Consider the following 20,174-nt stretch of genomic DNA (forward strand, 5'->3'; position numbering starts at 1 on the left):
CAGATCTCGTTGCGGATGATTGTGAGCCACCATGTGGTTGCTGGGATTTGAACTCCGGACCTTCGGAAGAGCAGTCGGGTGCTCTTACCCACTGAGCCATCTCACCAGCCCGAAACCCACATTTTATGTTCTACATCATTCAAGAAATAACCTAGGAGCTGATATGAGGAATAAAATGACCATCTCGCTGTGATGTATAATTCGATAAGATACTAACTAGCATCTGTGAATGCCTTCCCTTCCCTCCTCCAGTCTCCTTGTCTCCTGCCCCAGTCCCAGACAGATGTCAACAGCATACTCTGCCACTTTTGGTCAGAAAGATATGTTTATTATCGAATTAACATTTCCTTGAAAAGTCATGCCGAATCCATCCCATATCACCTATGGTAAAATTTGGCTGCTTCAAATCTCTAGATACGAATACTCTCCAATTCTAACCACCACAAAGTTCTGTTATTCTTAAAGATGGCCCAGGAGGGTGCTGATCATTAGAACCAATTCTGCTCATCTAAGCACCCAATTCATGTAAGCGCTCAGGTCAGGGATGGGGCTCCGTGATGATGGTACACTTGCCTACCATGCGTGAGACTTAGGTTTGATCCCTGGTATGCTACAGAGGGGGTGGAGAGAAGTGGGGTGGGGGCAGTGGGGACCTACACTGACTCTGTTTCCTGCCTGTGGATCCAGCTCCCCTATCTGGGTTGTCTTGTCTGGCCTCAGTGGGAGAGGGTGTACGTACCCCTGCAGTGACTTGATGTGCCAGGGTGGGTTGGTTTCTGGGGAGGGACCTCCTCCTTCACAGAGGTGAAGTGGAAGGAGAGAGGGGAAGGGACTGTGTGAGTGAGCAGGGAACTGGGAGGAAAGGAGAGGTTGTGATCAGGTGTGAAGTGAGTGAATAAATAAATAAATAAATAAATAAGGTGGTGGTGGTGGTGGTGGTGGTGGTGGTGGTGGTGGGGAAATAATTTCTTTAAGGACACAAGAAAGTCAAATTGAAATATACAATCTATTGTCCCAATATAAAAAACAAACAAGCTAAAACAAAAACCAAACCAAACCACAACAACAAAGCCTACTTCTAAAATAAAGCCTCTACTTTGATCACAGTCGATTTGGACATTCAGCTTTGGAATGAATCCCCCACATTGACCTGCATTGCTCTAAGTCTGAACTCTCTAAGAGTACAGTTGAATGAAACCAAATGCGTCCACCCTGCCGAGAAGGCTGCTCTGAGAACAGCATTGCTGCAGCAGCACACAGTTCAGCTTACCTGCACCTTCCTTTGTGAACTGTGCCTGGATCCAGCAAGTCTGCATCATAGCAGAGGTGAAAGATACCGCAAGCCCATACTATGTGTTGGGCTACCAACGCAGGTCCCCCTAAACATGCTTTTGACACAGCCAAGATCTCCCACGTCTTCAACTTTCAACACAAGAGAATACCAGAAGGCCATGCTGAGCGCAGCAGGTATTATATATAGAAACCAGCCAGAGTTAAAACAGGACGCCGTCCTCTTGACCGTTTCCTCGAGGAAACTCTATGCCCCACCCAGCCTTGTTCATAACAGGGCACTTGTGCATGGATCCCGGATATGCAGACCCTAGGAGAGTACAAGGCACGAAATGTAGCTGTAGGACTGCACCAGATGGTGACTCGAAGATTACCGACTGGAGATACATGAAAAGATGTAAACGGTTTGAGATGAGTTAGGACCAAGGTTTGTACAGTTATTCTGCCCTGTAAAGCTGGATACCAGAGGACGTGTGTGTGTGTGTGTGTGTGTGTGTGTGTGTGTCTTTGGGTGTCTGTGTATGTATGTGTCTGAGTGTGTATCTGTGTCTGTGTGTGAGTGTGTGTGTGTATCTGTGTATCTCTGTGCATCTCTGTGCATCTGTGTGTGTGTGTGTGTGTGTGTGTGTGTGTGTGTGTGTGTGTATGAGAGAGAAATCTATCTTCTGGAAGCTGCTAAAATTGATAGAAAATTCTTCCCATTAGTCCTGCTGCTACGTCTCCTCCACAGTTTTTCTTAGATGTTCGGAAGCAGATGACTCTGCTCCCACAGTGAAAGGTGCCATATGAACTTTAAATTATTCAAAACCAAACAGACTCCACTGGAAAAGGAAACCAAATTCAGAGAACAAGCGGTGGCCTCATCCTTTCCACTCCATATTCTTTAAAAGATAAAATTTCAGCACATGAGGCAATAAATCAAAGAAGTATCCATCTCTAACTGAAATACCTGCCTCCCTGTCACCTCCGTTCCAATAATCAAACACATGTGGCTATCATTTTACATCCCCAAAGGAATTCCCAAATGAGAATTAAATCTGATTCGGCCATGCAAGTGGCTTAGTTTCTTCAACTGCAGTAATAGGATTGTTTTAAACCTGAATAAGAAATATATACTTTAATGGAATTTAGCTCCTGAGAACTTAAAATATTCAATAGTACTTATAGGTGCTAAGGGAGAAAGGGTAAATAAAATGGTGAATGCGGGTTTCACACTAGGTCATCTGACAGCTCGGTGTACCAGTGTCTCACTCCCTGTTCACCCTTTGCATGACAGGAATGCATGGGGAGAAGCAGAGCCTGCAGAAGCCATCTTCACCTTGGACTGGGCCTGACTGCTCTTCCAGAGGCCAGTGGGGTAAAAAAAGACTTTCACCACTTGCATCCTTCCAGTGAGCCAAGCCACTTGGAGGGGTCATCCTTTCACTACAGACGCTGCTGAGGCTCCAAGTTTGCAAAAGCAGAAAGGTATGGATGTCTTAATGCTATCTGTCTAGCCTAACTCTAGTTTGGGGAGCCTGAAGACTGCCAGTGTATGCCAGACCTTCAAGAATACCTGAAGACGGAGTAGCATTAGTGACTTCCCCAAACCATTTCCGTGGTTTCTCAACCTGGCGGGATGGATTTCCTAGCAGGTGCTCAGATGCTCCAAACAGTCTGAATTCCACAAAAAGTCAAAAGTCAAAAAATTGCCCCTTCCCCAGCCTCTTGACTGCTGCAATTGAGCTGCACTCCTGAGAAGGCAGGAGAGGGCAGCTCATGAACGCTGCCCTGGAGTTGAAATGATGTTGTATTTATTATGCAAACCAAGGAAGATACAATAATCTGGAACACAAATTTCAATATATCCTAGGAATGCTGGAAGCAGACTGACTTTCAAGGCCCAGGGTAGTATATGGACCCAGGCTTTGGACTCTGATTCCCATAGTTAGATCTCAGTTGTTACACTTACTGACTAGGGACGTGCTACTTGATTTTTCTGTTTCTCTGCTTCCTTATCTTTAAAATAAAAGTGGAGATAATTATGTCTGAGACTGGAGAGGTAGTTGAGGTCCCTTAGGCTCTAGAACTATATAGTACCTAAGATGATGCTAGGCACAGAAGCTGAAGTTACAAATGTTTGTCTTCACCATCCAGGTCACTAAGGACAAACACAGCAATTCTCAGAGGTTCTATGAGAATCAGCAATAAAACATGAAGCTAAATGTCTTAGGCGTCTACTGCTGTGAGGAGACACCATGACCGCAGCAACTCTCACAAAGGAAAACATTTAACTGAGGCTTGAGGCGTATCCATTGTCATCATGGCAGAGAACAGGCAGACATGGCACTTTAGAAGTAGCAAGGAACTGCAGGCGGCGGGAAGAAAGAATGACACTGGGCCTGCGGTAGGCTTTTGAAACCCCAATGTGCACCTCCAATGACATACTTCCTCCAGTAACACCACACCTACTCCAACAAAGCCACACCTCCTATTCCTGCTCAAGAATTTCTTCTTCCTGATGACTAAGCACTCAAATGTGAGGCTATGGGGGCCATTCTTTTTCAAACCATGACACTGAGCTACAAGCTGGGAAACCAGATAAACACTCAAGTTAGCACTCAGAAAAGAAACCAGAGGTGCCTCCTCAAGCTGACCCAGTGTTTGCTAGGAGACAGGGTGGCGATACTGGGGAACTGGGTCAGGACCATGTCCCTGTAAGTCAGTGGTCACAGAATGCCTGCCCGCAGTACCTGGTCCATCCTTCTTCATGTAAATCCACAATTCAGTTTAAAAACCTGAGAGTCTGTCTGTTGTTTGCACTCTAACAAATGAAACAAAAATTGGCAAGGAGAAATAGAAAATGGGTCCCAGATATACTAAATGTCTTTCAGGGTATTCATTAAATACCTGCTAGTTGATTACCCTGAGCATTCAAAGAAAACTTCCAGTTCTAAAGATGTCCAGGGAATACATCATCAAGCATGCAATTACATGGTCTGAAGTTAAATATTTAAGTGGAATACATATACTACTGACATCACTAAAATTAACATTTTTAAAGTTTAGTCTGTGTGTATGAGTGTCTCTGTCTGTCTGTGTGCTTGTGTGTATACATGCACATGAGTGTACCACAGAATACCAAAGGGTCAATCAAAGAACAACTTGCGGGATTTGGGACTTGTTTCTTCCTTCTACTATGTGAATCTCTGGCATTGACGTTGGGTCATCATCCTTGGTGGCAATGAACTTTACCTACTGAGCCATCTCCCTGGCCCTATCTCTACTTGTAGTGAGTATAAAATTTTTATTTTATTTTTTGCTAACGGGAGAGTTGAGACAGCACCTCTCATATAACAGACATTAATTTCAGACTGATATGTTCCTATGGATGACCTTGAACCCCCAGCACTCCTGTCTCTACCTCCCAGGTGCAAGATTCTGGGCTTGTGTCACTAGATCTGTTTAAATAAAAATTCTTGCATTTCATAGAACCAAAACATTGTAATAAGACAGGATTTCTTTTTTTTTTTTTTTTTTTTTCAGAGACATTGTCTGCCATAGGCTGGGGTAATGACCTGGCCTCTTCACTGAAATTTTACTTCATTGAAATTTTATGTTCTGTTCATCCTGCTGTTAAAAATGTTTTATGGAAAAACCAGAAAATCTGGTGCCTCTGGAATTAGGAGATAATAAAATCACATTATGAAGGGTCACTTCCATGAAATGATCACAAGCTACAAGGCTAACCTAAGCAAAGAACTACATACAGGCCAGCTATATTTTAGACAAAGCTAGAGCTGTGTGGGCTACAGGGAGCTTCCCCATGGAACCTCAGACCTACTAAACTTCCACACGGATTAAAAAAAAAAAAAACCACCAAGCTTCTCACGGACTCAAGAGTCATAAAGTGTGATGTGTGTTTCCAGGGATGTACTTGCTTCTAAAGCAGGAGCACCAACAATCAAGGTCATCTCTTCCCCAAAATGGTAGAATTGAATTACTTTTCAACACCAGCAGCTAACAATTTTATGAATGAGAATGTCAGGAGAGGCACAGAGGGAAAAGCAGAAAGAAAGCTGCAGTGGTGGAGAGTGGGAGGCAACCAGATATTCTCCCTGGCTGTCAAGATTTTTGTTTTTGATTCTGTTTTGAGAAGAACATCTAGAAGGAAGTTCTAGGACCAGTGAAAATGGCTTCATGGGTAAAAGTGATTACTACAGAACCCTGATGCCCAGAGTTTGATACATTGATCCCCTGAGTAGGAGGAGGGAACCAATTCCAGGGCTGAGGCATGCTAGCACACACATAATCCTTCTCATATACAGTAACAAATAAAATTGAAAACTGAGTAAAAACCACAGCTCTGTGGGGCTTCCCATGAGGTGTTGGCAGCACAGGCAACCCACACAAACTCGGAAAGCAGGTGCTGTGAATTCTAGGAAGTTGGAATCACAGGTACCTGGCAGTTAAGGACATAAGATAAAGTAGAATACCGAGTTATGTTTCAATGCCTCTATGGTACCAACTGGGGTATCTGTGCGCCATTGACATACCTGCCCGGAGGAGGCAGTGCAAAGTCCAGAACAGAGAGACTACAGGCTGTGTCTCCCACTGGGGTGTCAGATGCAGCTACAAGTCAGACCAGAAGGGGAGAGAGGGGTCTGGAGCCCCAATGTCTGAGATGAATGCTGTAATTCCTAGTCTCCTCTCTGAGTACCCAGGTGCCACAGGTGTGTGTATGCATGCATACATATATATATATATATATACACACACACATATATATATTTCCTCCAGTAGCCCCTTCCTGCCTACTTTTGAAGTCAACTTCATACTTCTAGTCTCCGAGTTGAGTCTGTTGACTTTTCACATGATCATGAAGCAGGGGGCAAAAGGCTCCTGTGTTTCTCTTGCACAGGAGTTTCTCTCCTACGGGAACTGTTCTGCTCCTTCTGAATGATGATTAAAGGTTTCTGCCTCAAAAAGACAGTCACAGTCTCCCTCCTTCCCAGGACAGTGAATAGCCTGGCATTGAGAACTTAACCTGACAAGCATATGGACAGAGGACAAGGTGGCCTGAATACTACACCCAATCCTCAAGGCTTGAACCTCAAGGTCACTCCGTGACTTACACAGACTGACCTTCCTTGTTTCTTTGGAAAAATGCTTCTAAACTTTCAGCTGACAGGATTCAGATGATATTGGACTGAGCACCTATGAAGGTGTGTAATTTGTATATAAGGATATATGAGGGTTCACCCAGTCCAGACCTCTCAGGCCAACAGGATGAATATATCGCAATAGCCATCATTTCTACTCTCTACTTTACACAGTTGGTCATACCAAAAGAGACACTTGCTTTAGTATGGCTTGTTAAAGATCAGTGGGACTATTTACAGAGAGGGTGGTTTGAGGGAGATGGCCCTGATACCATATTTCCTTTCCTCCAGAGTTGGGTCAAGGATTTGTTGGCTTCTAACTTATACCTACAGAGAGACCTGGACACTTCCGTTCACCATATTAGAGAAGTGGTGGACAAGATAAAACACAGGACACAGAAAGTTTTGAATTGAGGTAGGATAGGAAGTATTAAATAAAAGTATTACTGGAGCAAAGCATATCAAAAGCATCAGAATTATCCAGAATATGTGCTCACAACCAAAGCATCTTGACCAGAGGGCTGAGAACTGGAACACATACCATACTCTATTTCACCAATGTGTGAACGTGCTAACAACTCTCCTGTGGGACCGAGAAACGCCAAGTGCAGGTTAAAGACTTAGGAATGATAGGTGTGTGGATTTTACACAAGCTATCCTCCCTAAGTTGTCTGTAGTAATATTCCCAGAATGGCATATGCAAGAAGGACATACTGGTCTGTCACTAACTTTGGTAGCAGACTGACCACATAGCAATCATTTCCTCTTTCTAAGTGCAGAGAGACGGCGGGGAGAGAGGGAGGGAAAGAATGAGAGAGGGAGGGAGGGAGGGAGGGAGGGAGGGAGAGGGGGGGGAGGATGAATAAATATCAGAAATTGGGCCTAGAAGGGAGTTCATTTGACTGCGAGCACCAGAGTTAGGCAACAGGACACACTTTTCTACCCTATAAGCAACTTTCAGGCTCTTACACGGGACATCGACTATTGGACATGTTTCTTGGGTAGACACTAGTTTGTTGATCAATGTGATGTTCAGAAATCGTTTTGAAATTTCTTTAATGGCATAGCAGTAACAAACAGGGTTCTAGGTACACAGAATATTGATGTAACTGTAAAAAAGCTCAAGTAACTTGAAGTATCTCTCTTGAGTACATAAACACTGGTCTATGACTAAATGTGGCAGACTGACCACAGAGCAACCACTTCCTCTTCCCAAGATGGGGTGAAGTGTCAGAAATAGGTTAAGAGTCAGAGAATAGGAAGAAGGATAATTAAGGACTCATTTCAACAAGTGTTAGAAAGACGAAGTAGACGGATTCTAGGTTTAACAAAGTAGACTGATTCTAGGTTTAACATATCCAGTTCTGCCTAAAGAACTGCAAGGAAGAAACCAAGGAAAAGAATTTGATCCCATAGAAGCACAAAGAGGTTCATGTTTAGAGAGATTGTGTTCCACAGAAGAGAAGGCAAGGTGAAACTGGAATTCAGCAAGAGAGAGAGAGAGAGAGGCTGAGCTTCCTGGTCTCTGTATAACTGACATACATAAGAGTATCGTCCTCTCATTGTGACCACCTTCACAGTATTAGAAAAGTGTAGAAAAGGTAGGTTTGAAAACCACACAACACAGAAAGTTTTGACTTGGGGTAAGATGGGAAGTATTAAATAAAAGTATAAACTCTGAGCCACAATGCTTTTATTTGTCGGTTTTCTGTTGAAGCTAGGTACTTATGTTCAAAAGGTTTATTTAGTTTCTGATTCTAGAGGTTCAAAGCATGGAACCAAGTTTCAGTGAAGACTTCATAGTCATGACATCATCATAACAAGAGGTGTGTGAGAGGGGAGAAAAGACTGCCAAACAGAGAGCCGAGGAGGCTAGAGAATGGTCAGGCTTGCTCCTGTTTAATGACTCTTTGCTGAAAACCAACCCAGGGTTCCTTTAGAAACTAGCTGAATATCCTCAAAGGCCATGCCCCCAGAACCCATAAAGCCCTATCACTCCAACATCTTAAAGGCCCATCTCATCTCAACCCTGGCTCACTGAGGACCAAGTCTTTAACAAAGTGACTCCTGGGAACAATTGCATCAGCACCCAATGCTCTTTTGCATCTCCAAAGTTGTGCTGCCCTCAGTGCCTAAAGGCAGCATACATCTCCAAAGTGGGAGATTTGAGGAAGCCTCTCTTATGGCCAAATGGTTGGCTCCCAAGCCTACCTGTAGGCTGGTGCTTTAGTTAGGATGAAGTGACTCAATACCAGATCCACAGAATTTCTCTCACAGAAAAGAAAACAAACCAGGCAACTATAAAAATGAAAGCATCCTCCTATAAACTACACCCAAGGCCATTTTTTTCATTGCTGATTCCCCTCTCTCGTGCTAACCTCATCCCCCTTCCTTTCTCTACCATCACAATACTCTTAGGCAAAGTGCCAACATGCAAGCCATTTCATTCCACTCCAGTTCTGGTTTTACTACAACCTTCATGCTTCTCTCATCCACCTAGCTCCAGCTTGAGACTTTGGGACTGTGTCATGATGCCATGCAATGATTAGGATCCTTTGCAAGTCAGCACACCACAACAGTAACCAGTGCCAGGGTTGTATCTCCAGTACAGGCACAGACACCTGCAAATACATGACTAAGTGTTTCTGTGGAAAGAACATATGGAAAGGTTAAACTTATATACATTTAAATAACTGATTCTAACAGATATGGATTACTTAATAAATGAATTTCTTAATGGGATCATGTTTTTCTCACCCTCAAACAGTTATGTAAAGAGAATAAAAGACTGGTCTTAATCACTGTAAACATGGGGCAGTTATGTACACTTTCATGAAATACATACACATACTCACACTTTAGTATGGGGCAGTCATCCATACTTTCAGGAAATACACATACTTATGCAACTTAATATGGAGCAGTTAAACACACTTTCATCGCACACACAAACATACATACATACACTTTAAAATAGGGCAGTCACGTACACTTTCATGAAACACACACACATACACCTTAATATAGAGTAGTTAAACACACGTTCATCACACACACACACACACACACACACACACACACACACACACACAGTAGAGTTAAGTATAACTTACTCATAGACTCATACTTAAGGCAGCAGGAACAAATACAGACTATTTTTGTCCTTCTGTTGTTTCACTTTGAACAACTGAAGGAAATACTCAGAATTATCTAATACTTGATACGAATCTCTGGAATTGGAACAAGAATGTGTTTAGCATGTGCTCTGAAGTTCGGCTTATACATTTTGAAACTCCAGAAGTCCCAGCTTAAAAAGAAAACCTTTAAATAACATTTCTAAATATGACATTTGGTTACCCGGAATATCTCTTGTGATTGAGAATTTATGTAGTCTCAGAGAGAAAATGTCAGACTCTAAAAGGAAACAAAACTAGAGTGAATCCACTTTAACTCTCCTCACGGGGAAGCGATTTCACTCAGCTGATCTGAGGACGTCTTCTCTGGGATGCTAGAAGTAAAGAGAGTGACCATTAAGAAAAGATGCTCCCTAAAGTTAGGAAAGCCACATTGTCCTCTAGTACTCTCCACAAACACTGAATCTCTATATTCCCATCAACAGAGACACACGCTCAAATACACTTGGAAGAAAATCACCAAAACAACAAAATTGTCACAAAGTCCAGGTTCTTTCATTGTGGTTTACCTACCAAATGCTGGCCACGAGCACAAAGAAATTAATATTTAAAAGTCAATGTGGGTTCTACACACACACACACACACACACACACACACACACACACACAGCACTCTGTCCTCCACACATACACAAACTTAAAATAAACAACCTGGGTAGCTCTGACTTCTTCTATGTACAATAAAGTAGCATTCTCATCCCCAGAAAAGCTCAACCCAACCGGAACCTTGAGGAGCAAACCAAAAACAACTCTCACCTTTGAATTCCCCCAATTATCCATTTTACTATTGTTTTATACCAACTGAACACTTTAAATTCATCTCCACAACCCATCAGCAATCCAAATGCTCAGACACAAGGGCAATGGGGACAGGAAGTCGCACTGGCTGACATCTTTTTGGAGAAATCAAGGGTACAGAGGCAAAAGAAAATAAGAGGTGACATCAGGTTTGGAATCGTAGCAATGGCTGTGAAGCTATGGCCTCACACAGCAACCCTCCCTGGGCTATGCATCCTTCACTCCTAGAAACAAATGTCTCACAAGGCCCCAATCTTCTATTTTCTCCTTTATGACTCCCCCTCCCTAAATAATGGAAAATCCAAAGAGATTTAAGTCATAAAAAATTCCGACTGAGTCCATTTAAATCTATTCAATCATAGCCACTGTCACTTGGAAATACAAACTAAAATCACAGGGAATAAGAACCAACAGTATAACCAGCATCTAATGGGATCAGAAAACGCCCGATGTCTGGGCTTCGTGTGACATGGGGCCAGGGAGAACAGGAGCTACTTCAGAGGTTTGGAAAGATCTCGTTAAAAAAGCTTTTTGAGATATGATCCTGGCCACATGAATTTCCCAGGGGAAAGATACTGAACAAAAGAGAACCAGGTCTTGCTTAGAAAAGACAGAAATTTCAACTTAATAATAAAAGATGGTGTACTGGCAGGGAATTTGATAAACAATGGGGAGAAAATAACATTCAGCCAGATTTTCCAGAATGTCAGCAAAAGATCCTAGGAGTTTTAAGACTCCAAAGACAGTTAAGACGGGATGTCGTGTGCTTTGTTCTAGAACACAGACATGTTGCAAACAAATCCTCTTCCACTGGCATCCTTTTTTCATGGTTAAGTTGAAAATTACATTCTTCCAAAAGCAAGCTCTCCTGAGAACTGAAGTCTCAGTGAGCAGGAAAGGAATGACGCACTGGGAAGACCTCACCCCCTGTCGAGAGAGGGACATGATACGATTTTGTGGGACTAAGGGGAATTCAGCAATGATTTCCATCCAGACAAGCAATGGAGGCGGAAGGTGATTCTGGGAAGATCAGGAAGGCCCAAGGACCCTCTCCTAAGTGCCCGCTGTTGGCTGCCTCAAGCAGGCATCTGGATTGAGTGGGAAGAGGAAGCAGTTCCGTGAATACAGACAGTGGCTGTGAGCCAAGGAAATGAATCCTAAGGAGAGAGTGTGTCTTTGGTCTCCAGGCGTCAGCCTTTTCATTCATTGTGTAAGGTTGTCTCATCACTCCTGTGGATACAGTTGGGGAGACACCCTCCTGTTTCATCCTGTGAGTTCTGAGTTGCCTTCAGTAACTCCTAGGCTGCTCTGTAAACCTCACTCTGTCTCATCACAGGAACCAGAGAATGAGGCTGAGCTGCAGTACCCCTGCATCCTCAGGGACCTCATAAGCCACTCAAATACATAAAAGCTGAGGCCAGGGAGGAGGAAGAGGAGGAAACTTGACCATGCTCCCTGTGACTTTCAGAGGTTCTCTTCACTGGCCCTTGGTTCTGTCTACTACAGAGCCTTTTCTTGTCATCTTTTTTCCCTCAAAACAGTTTGTGAAGGGAAGGTGTTACTGTTCGGACATGCTCCCTGCTCCAGGAGCAGCCTTCAACTCCTGGGACGATGGAGCTATAGGAAGTAATACTGCATAGGGAGGAGGAAGTTCACGCAATAGCATATAGGTGCACATAAATTATTACATAGGTAGTAAGTAGACAAAAACAAACAAAGGCAACCTTACAGGAATGTTGAAAAGGGCACTAAGGGATCTCTGAAGCTGGGTGGCTGCTGGCAGATAGAAAGCAGACTGTAGATGGAAAATCACTTTAGTAAACTGGAGAGGGAGACGAGAGCACAGGCCCTAATCTAGATATAAAAATGGATGCTGATATGTCTCCTGATACACTCAAGGGCAAAGTGAGTCAGCAGAGAAGCAGCAATGCTTTCCTTGCCCCTCTAGCTCCAAGCAGCCATTCAGATGCCTTCTGGGGGGGGGTCAGAATTTGCAGTGGGAAGAAAAGTGGTACCAAAAAAAAAAAGTCAGCACTTTAAGGAGGGCTTGACAAGAGATCCAAAGAGGCTACAAGATGTGGCTCCAGGGCAAAGAAGTAAAATCTGGTCATTCAGGTATGTGTGGATGCAGTCTGGTAAGCGGGGAGGCAGAAGAGGTCCAAGAAAGAATGCTCTAAAGGGAAGAAGTGGTGTTGTCTAAGAACATACGTCCAACAGGCTGAGACTGCAGATTAAGCTAAAGCTCTGTAAAGAACAGTGTGGAGTGTTGCTCAGAGCTAAAAGCTGGACCTTAAATTCAGTAGGAGTGAGATGCCCAAGAGTCCTGAATTCAGCCTTACATGCCCCACCCAAAACCAGAGGGCCAGAAGACACAGGACGGGGCTTAAGTGAAAAAGGGAAAGGTAGCAAGACAGTGGTGCCTTTAATCCCAGCAGTCGGGAGGCAGAGGCAGGCGGATCTCTGTGAGTTCGAGTCTAGCCTGTCTACAGGACAGCTAGAGCTACACAGAGAAACACTGTGTGTCTCAAAAAGAGGGAAGAAGGCCTTAAGAGAAAGCTAAAAAAGATACTACTAGAGGAAGAAGGCAAGCAGGAGTTTCACAGGTCAATAGCATTAAATGCTCAAGGAATCCAAACATACTGGAGGGGATTAGACCTGGGATGGAGTGGGTGTTGCATTCTATTTTAACCTTGAATTACCATGTCCTCATTACCTGGTTAAATACAGAAATAGTAAAGCATATTTTATATCTAGACAAATTAGATTTGTGAAGAAAGTGTAAGAACTTATCTAGCTGCTTTCTGTACGTTCTTGTTTTGAACCCTGATTGAATTGACCTTCTAAGTTTCTCTCTCTCTCTCTCTCTCTCTCTCTCTCTCTCTCTCTCTCTCTCTCNCTCTCTCTCTCTCTCTCTCTCTCACACACACACACACACACACACACACACACAGATTTCATAGGTAAGGTCTGGTTGGATCAAAACATTTATCAAGAATGGTTCTAAATAGCAAAGCCATTTTTCTCTCTACACTAACAGTAGCCTTTTGACATTGAAAAGGACAGAATCTGGTTCCTAGTGCATGAGCTACAATTTCTTAACCTATTCTGAACCACTCAACCACCACCACCACAGAGAGAGAGAGAGAGAGAGAGAGAGAGAGAGAGAGAGAGAGAGAGAGAGAGAGAGAGAGAGAGGCATCTTTACTTTGATCCAGACGCCTGATTGGACACTACCCCCTCGGACTCAGAAAGGCTTGGCAAGCTGATCGGTGGAACTGAGTCCCATTTGTTTACACTGCAAAAATCATTCTTCTTTGAACCTGTCAATCACAAACAAGATTCACTTAGGAGCTAATAAAACACAAATAGCCCTGCCAGTCCTCGGGGAGATGAGGTCGACAGTAAGACTTTCTGACCTTACTGAAGTCAACTCAGATGAAAACAGGTCCTTGTGGCCCAATCTCACTGTCTGGGCCAGGGTTTCTTTCCCTTCATAAGTTTCTGGGGAGGCAAGACTTCCTCTCAGTTTGGCCAAACCCAAGCCTTCTTCCTGAGAGAGCCTGTTGTCTCCTGCTTGTGTCTGGATGCTGTTCCTTTAGTGGTTTCTTCTCCTCTGGCCCCCTTTCTCTTTCCTAGCTAACACCATAAAATTCACTCAGGGAAATCAGGCTGTCTGTGTACTCTTGGGTGTTTGGGGTATGTATGACATCTTTGCCACTGTTTGGTACCTCATGCAGCATACTCCTCTAGGACCAGGCAGATGGAGCTGCCTCTGTTCTCACGGACTGTTATGTCACCATGCATCCCTAACACCTTTGGCTTCACCATCTGCTAAATTGCTCTGTGGATCTTGGATCTGCCTTAAAGACTTGCCTATTCTGATTGCAATCCATGGTCTTTAGAGATCCCTGAAGTCAAACAATAATGTGAAATATACATTGCAGGATTTGGGAATCATCACCAAAGCATAAAACCACCTAGAAAGGAGAAACGGTCCAGGCACATTAAAACCCAGATAAAACCAAACCAGATGCATCTCTCCACGAGGCCAGTGCTGCCTGTCTTAGACAGAGAATGGGTGGGTCTTGGGCAACAGAAAAGAAGCTGGTCACTGAAGACTCATCAGTCCCCTAAATTATGCAGAATCCTCTTGTCATTACATCAGGGGGCAAAAGGTCACATTATCCCTGGGAAGAACTACCATGAAGCACCTTCCCTGTCAACTGTAATCCCTCAAGCAAAGATGACAAGGATAAATGACAATTCAGATGTCAGGAAAGGGAAAATTGCTCCTGAGATAGTACAGCCCAGCCCCCCTGGATCATTCAAAAGAAAGGAAGGTAACACCTTGTACAGAGGACACCCAGAATGATGGGGAGCCAGGATGGATCAGACACAATTTTTTGAGGCAGTCTCCCCACGTCACCATCCCCAGCTTCCCTTTGCCTGCTCCATTATACATGGAGACAGGCACCTACACACATACATGATCTTAAATTTAAATGGCTTACATTTCCAGACCTTTTCCATGATGCTCTGTTCTTGCTATTGGAATCTTAACATCACTCACAATGCTATGTCATCTGTTCCCTGAGCCGTGCATGGAACTGTTTATGAAAGTGGTGTGGGGAATTCAGGTCAAATATCCAATGGTTCACAACTGAGGATGAAGGCAGCCAAACACTGGAAAGCATGTGGGCTGTTGTAGCGGTCTGGGCTCCCAGCATGGGTAACACTATCCGTCTACTTCCTATGTTGCAAAGACTGGAAATTCTGGGGTCAGTTCAAGTTCAATCTACACTCACAAGTGAAACTTAGCAAGATGGCCTTAGAAAAACATGGCCCCAGACAGCTAAGCACGCAGGTACTTCCAGTGAGTCATCTCAACTGACAGTGTTCTCCCCAGCCCTTCCCTTACAAAGGATCTCTTTATACTCTTCCTCATTGACAGAGCATTTATCCAAGGCACTCAGAGCCACTTTATCCAGCCCCACTTCTCAGCACTGAACAAATTAATCTGCCCAGATAACAGCATAGACTCAAGAATCCAGGTTGTGACGCCTAGGTCTGTGGACGGCTGGTGTGCTGGTCCCAAAAATCAGGAACACTCACATCATCTGGACAAGCCCAAGGTGCTGTTTTCCTAACTCTTAGTCAGCAGTAGCTGCTTTTTTTCATAAAACAAAGTCACTATTGCTTAGATCAATTGGACCTCAGCTGTTAAAATCAAAGTTTTCAGATTGTCCTTGACATTTGTGCTTAGAAACAGAATGCCACCATAAGGCATACTGCAGGGAAAATCTACAGATGGTTTCTGTCAGCGTATTAGTTAATCTCCTCATTCTCTGCTGAGACCAAGCATTTGGCAAGAGGCAACGTAAGGGAGGGAAGGTTTACTCAAAATCACAATTTTAGAATGGATAAGGCCCCATATGACAGGAAGCATCTCGTGGTGTGAATATTGTGCCCGGGTGATATTACTTCGAGAGTCAGAAAGCAGACCGAGGTCAGGATGGTTAGGAAGGCTGCTAAGCATCAAGGTCTATCCCTCCCATACCCCATTACCCACTTATCACATGAGGCTCCTAAAGTTTCCACGACCTTTAAAAATAGTGGCACCATAACCCAGGGTTGTTAAATCCCACTAATGGGAAGATAAAGGCAGCTGAATCTTTGTGAGTCTGAGATCAGAGAATTCCAGACCAGCCATGGCCACATAGCAAAAAGCCAACAACTGGGAACCAAGTGTTGAAAACACAGGAGCCCATGAAGAACATTTCCTATTCAAACTCCAACAGACAGCTTGACATGTTTTACGGGGAGACATCTCTGATCATGGTTACAAAAAGAACTTCTGGTTGTAACTAAACCAGCCAAGAGGCTAATGCTCACTGGTATTATCTGGGTCATGTGGGAAAGATATGGTACAGCCCTTCTATATAGACAGCAGCTACCCGGGCTCACCCAGTTAACACATCTAGGAACACTCTGGTGTGTTGCTACACTTTCCAACTTCTTGAGAGGAGCCATGAATGCAGCTTCAAAGGGGAATGATTTTCTTTTTAAAAAAATGTTTAAGCTCTTTTTGGAGGGATTTTAATTTATTTATCCTTACTTAATGTATACGTGCATTTTTGCCTGCATGCATGTTTATGAACCATATGTGTGCAGTATCTTCAGAAGCCTGAAGAAGGTATAGGATCTGCAGGAACTAGAGTTACATACACTGCTGGAAATTAAAGAGTCCTCTGGAAGACCAAACAAAGAACTATTAACCACTAAACAATCTACTAGCCCAGAGGTTTTCGATCTGTGGATCACAACCCTTTTGGGGGTCACATATGAGATATCCTGCACCAAATATCCTATACCAAATATTTACATTACAATTTATGACAGTAGCAAAATTACAGTTACAAAGTAGCAACAACATAATTTTATGGTTGGGGGGTCACCACAACATGAGGAACCTGTATTCAAGGGTCACGACATCAGGAAGGTTGAGAACCACTGCTCTAGTCCCAGAAAGCTCAATTTCAAAAACTGTTAGCTGAAGTTGAAAACAAAAACACTATTGTAGCTGACCAAAGATGCCCAGCGGCTCCTGATGGGTGCTGAGTTTGCAGTTTGCTGCAGGCATCTGGAATTACACTGCTCAGTGAGTGCTCTGACAACCCTTTAGATGGCTAGTGTCATAAGCCCTCTCCTGGCCCGAGGGGAAGGAACAGGAACTAGAGCAGAGATGGTAAGTCACTAAGGCTTCTTTGACTTACAGACAAACAAAGCATTCAGACTCTGTAAGGTCAGTGGGTTAATAAGCATGAAGTCCCTCCCTGTGTCCACAGAGAACACCAAGAGGGGTCTATTCTCTTCTCTGCAACACTTCCCCTCTGACATCTCATCAGTACTCTTACACTGAAACCACCTGGAACAGCATCCTGGATCTTCCCTCCCATCCCATCACACACCCATCCCATCACACACCCTTCAAGTAGATCCACTGCGGTTGCTGTACTGCCCCGGCCTCTAGTTTCCCTAACGTTTCTCACTCTAAGCCCAAGTCATGATAAACGTACTACCTAAATGATTTTCCTGAATTGTGCACACCATGAACTTCTCTGAAAGTGTGCAAAAGCCTGCTACTAGCGATTGTCTGTTGAAGGAGAACCGGAGAACATGAAGCCCATGTGGGGAGTGTATTTCTGCCTACAGGTTTTTGCATACTTCTAAAAATTCTTATTAATTGATTTCTATGAAAATTGCTTTCTCAGAAATATGATGAATTTTTAACATGTGTTACTCTAGTATCTAAATTAAGAACCAAAATATCATCCCTCTGCTACCACACATAACACACTAAAAGTTCTCATAAAAGAAATGACAGCATACTTTACATAGTAAAGGAAACAGATATAAATATATACTGAAATAATATGATGTGCAAGAGTAGAGGCTAAGAGATGGCTGACCGAACTAGGTCCCAAGCAATGGCAGGGCTTAGCCTTCTCACTCATCCTTTGTGGTCTGAATTCGGATACTTCCTGTCCAAAGGGAATAGGTAACTCCTCAGAGGATCTGGTACTTCCGTGGGAACCGCCATCTGGCCTGCTTCCTTCACCTTGGACACCCTAGAACCCAAACTGCTTCTTGACACAGGGCGCCCTCAATTCCATCACTCAGGAACACCCTTTCTCATGCAGGACAGGGAAATACAGAGAAAAAAAACACCAGCTGTTGTCCTTCAGGTAGGAATCCACATAGTTAGCCAAAGATCTCCAGGCAGTACACATAGTACAAAGGGAACAACATAGACCTAAGCCCAGAGGAAATGGAGACAGTAAATCACAAACACAAGAGAATTCTGGGAGAGAGAAAAAAAATCTAACTGTAACCAAATTCTAGAAAACACACATTATATACATGAAACCAAGACATTATGAAAAGATGGGAGAATACTACAATAAAAAATGTAGAGTTTTGAAGTTAAAGATTCAATAGAGAGGATAAAGAAATGGATGATGGGATTTTCAAAAAATTGAGGGAGAGTGAGTAGAACAGTCAAAGAGTTAGACCAGCAGGCCTAGCAGCCAGATTTTCCAAGAGCCCAAGAACAGATGTCAATCACAGGAAGGAAAGGCCAGGAAGGAAAAGCAGGAGGATCTCAATGAAATGTTACATCTAGGAGAACCCCCTGAGGATGTTTCTGGTTCCATAGAAACATCCTTCTGATGGTAGAAGACTCGGGAATGCCGAGTCCAGAAATTAGCCCAGGAAAAGCAGGACTAATGTAAGAAAAAGAAAGGAAACAAGACTATTTCATCATGACAGCTCACAGCAAGTCCTGAAAGCAATTCACTCATAGCACAGTATTCAAAGAGTTAAGGGAGGGAAAAAGGCAGGAGGAGAGGAAGAAGGTGAAAAGGGGTGTGGGGGAGGAGAGGAGAGGGAAGCAGAGGGAAAGAGGGGGAAGAGGGGAAGGGAGGGGGAAGAAATGGGGATGAGGAAGGGACATTAAGGTCTTGAAAGAAAGACAACTAATTATTTCTTGTTACTGAGAAAGCAACCCTTATTCCCGTGCCTCCACTGCAGCTTGATCAATTAAGATCCAGACATGATCCTGTGTCCTCTGAGGAAGGTTTTAAGAATAAGAAGGCAAATCCGTGCCTAAGGAGAAGGCTTTGCCCCTTTCCCTCCTTGACTTTTCTAGCATTTTGACTGAGAATATATTTTGTTCTCACACATTTACAACTTGACGTTGAGTGTAGCCCGCTAGGGGAGGAGGCTCTCTTCCATTCAGAATGAGCGTCATCTCACAGTGGTTTTCTGAGCTCTGTAAGTTAAGATACTTGTAACTCACAGCTGTCTCCTTTACTGGGCTCCAAAGAAATCTGATCTTCACAGCCTTGGGAACATGAGGTTTGAAGGGTCTTACAGAGCCTCCAACAAACACTCTTCACTACACACATGCTAATCCCTGAGCTGAATATGAGACATCAGGACACTGAGATAACATGCGTTGCACTACTGGGCCCCAGTAAAGCAGGGCAGAGAGTTTATAAACACAACCCGCCGTCAGCATATGGGATTGCCATGCAAGCAGAGTAAGGGGGATAACTGAGATCAAGCCGGTAATATTTTCAAATGTAACACTTTTACAATTCCAAAACCCTTACTCAGCCAGATTTACTCATATCAACATTTTATCCATTGGTGATTTCTGAATTATTCACTGAACATGGCACAGAAGAGCTAAATCATTTCCCGTGAATGGATTTACATTTTAAGTTGGGTGTGTTTATTGTTCTGAGAAGTCACCACACCCTAAACAAATTGAATCCAAATGGAAGGTTCTGACTCAAAGGGAACCCGAGTGGCATTATTGCTGCCCTGGCCCTGTGTCTACAGTAAAGCATGCTTGCTTTCCAGCATTTCCAAGCAGAAAGGATAGGTGATACCACTGCTCAGTGAATTAAAGCTTGTCCTTACTCCAGCACCCATGCGCCTTCATTTATCCAGATTAAGTGTCAAACACCATGCCAGGCACTGAAGTCAAAAAAGAGAAGAAGAAATCAGCTTGGCATGGTGGCCATGACACGAGTAGGAAGATCTCTCTGTGAGTTCAAGCCCAGCCTGGTCTACACGGTAAGAGCCTATCTCAAAAACAGACACGCAAACAAACAAAAACAAAACAAAACAAAGAAGCAAACAAACAAAAAACAAAAGTGAAGCAGAGAGAAAGAAATCATCTGTC

General features: G+C 43.6%; 1 protein-coding gene across 2 annotated transcripts in view; it reads right to left on the bottom strand.

The window, feature by feature from the left end:
* The window catches only part of Mcc (MCC regulator of WNT signaling pathway), a 233,011-nt gene that overhangs the window by 171,153 nt on the left and 41,684 nt on the right, over positions 1-20,174 (bottom strand). Inside the window, exon 1 of one of the 2 annotated variants that reach the window (XM_029472144.1) lies at positions 1,271-1,781. The exons of the other annotated variant lie outside the window; for it this stretch is intronic. The gene's annotated coding sequence lies outside the window, so the exon portion shown is untranslated. Of the gene's footprint in view, positions 1-1,270; positions 1,782-20,174 lie in introns of those variants that run through there. 2 annotated transcript variants of the gene reach the window in all.

This window comes from Mus caroli, chromosome 18 (assembly GCF_900094665.2).
Source record: "Mus caroli chromosome 18, CAROLI_EIJ_v1.1, whole genome shotgun sequence".
Lineage (NCBI taxonomy): Eukaryota > Metazoa > Chordata > Mammalia > Rodentia > Muridae > Mus > Mus caroli.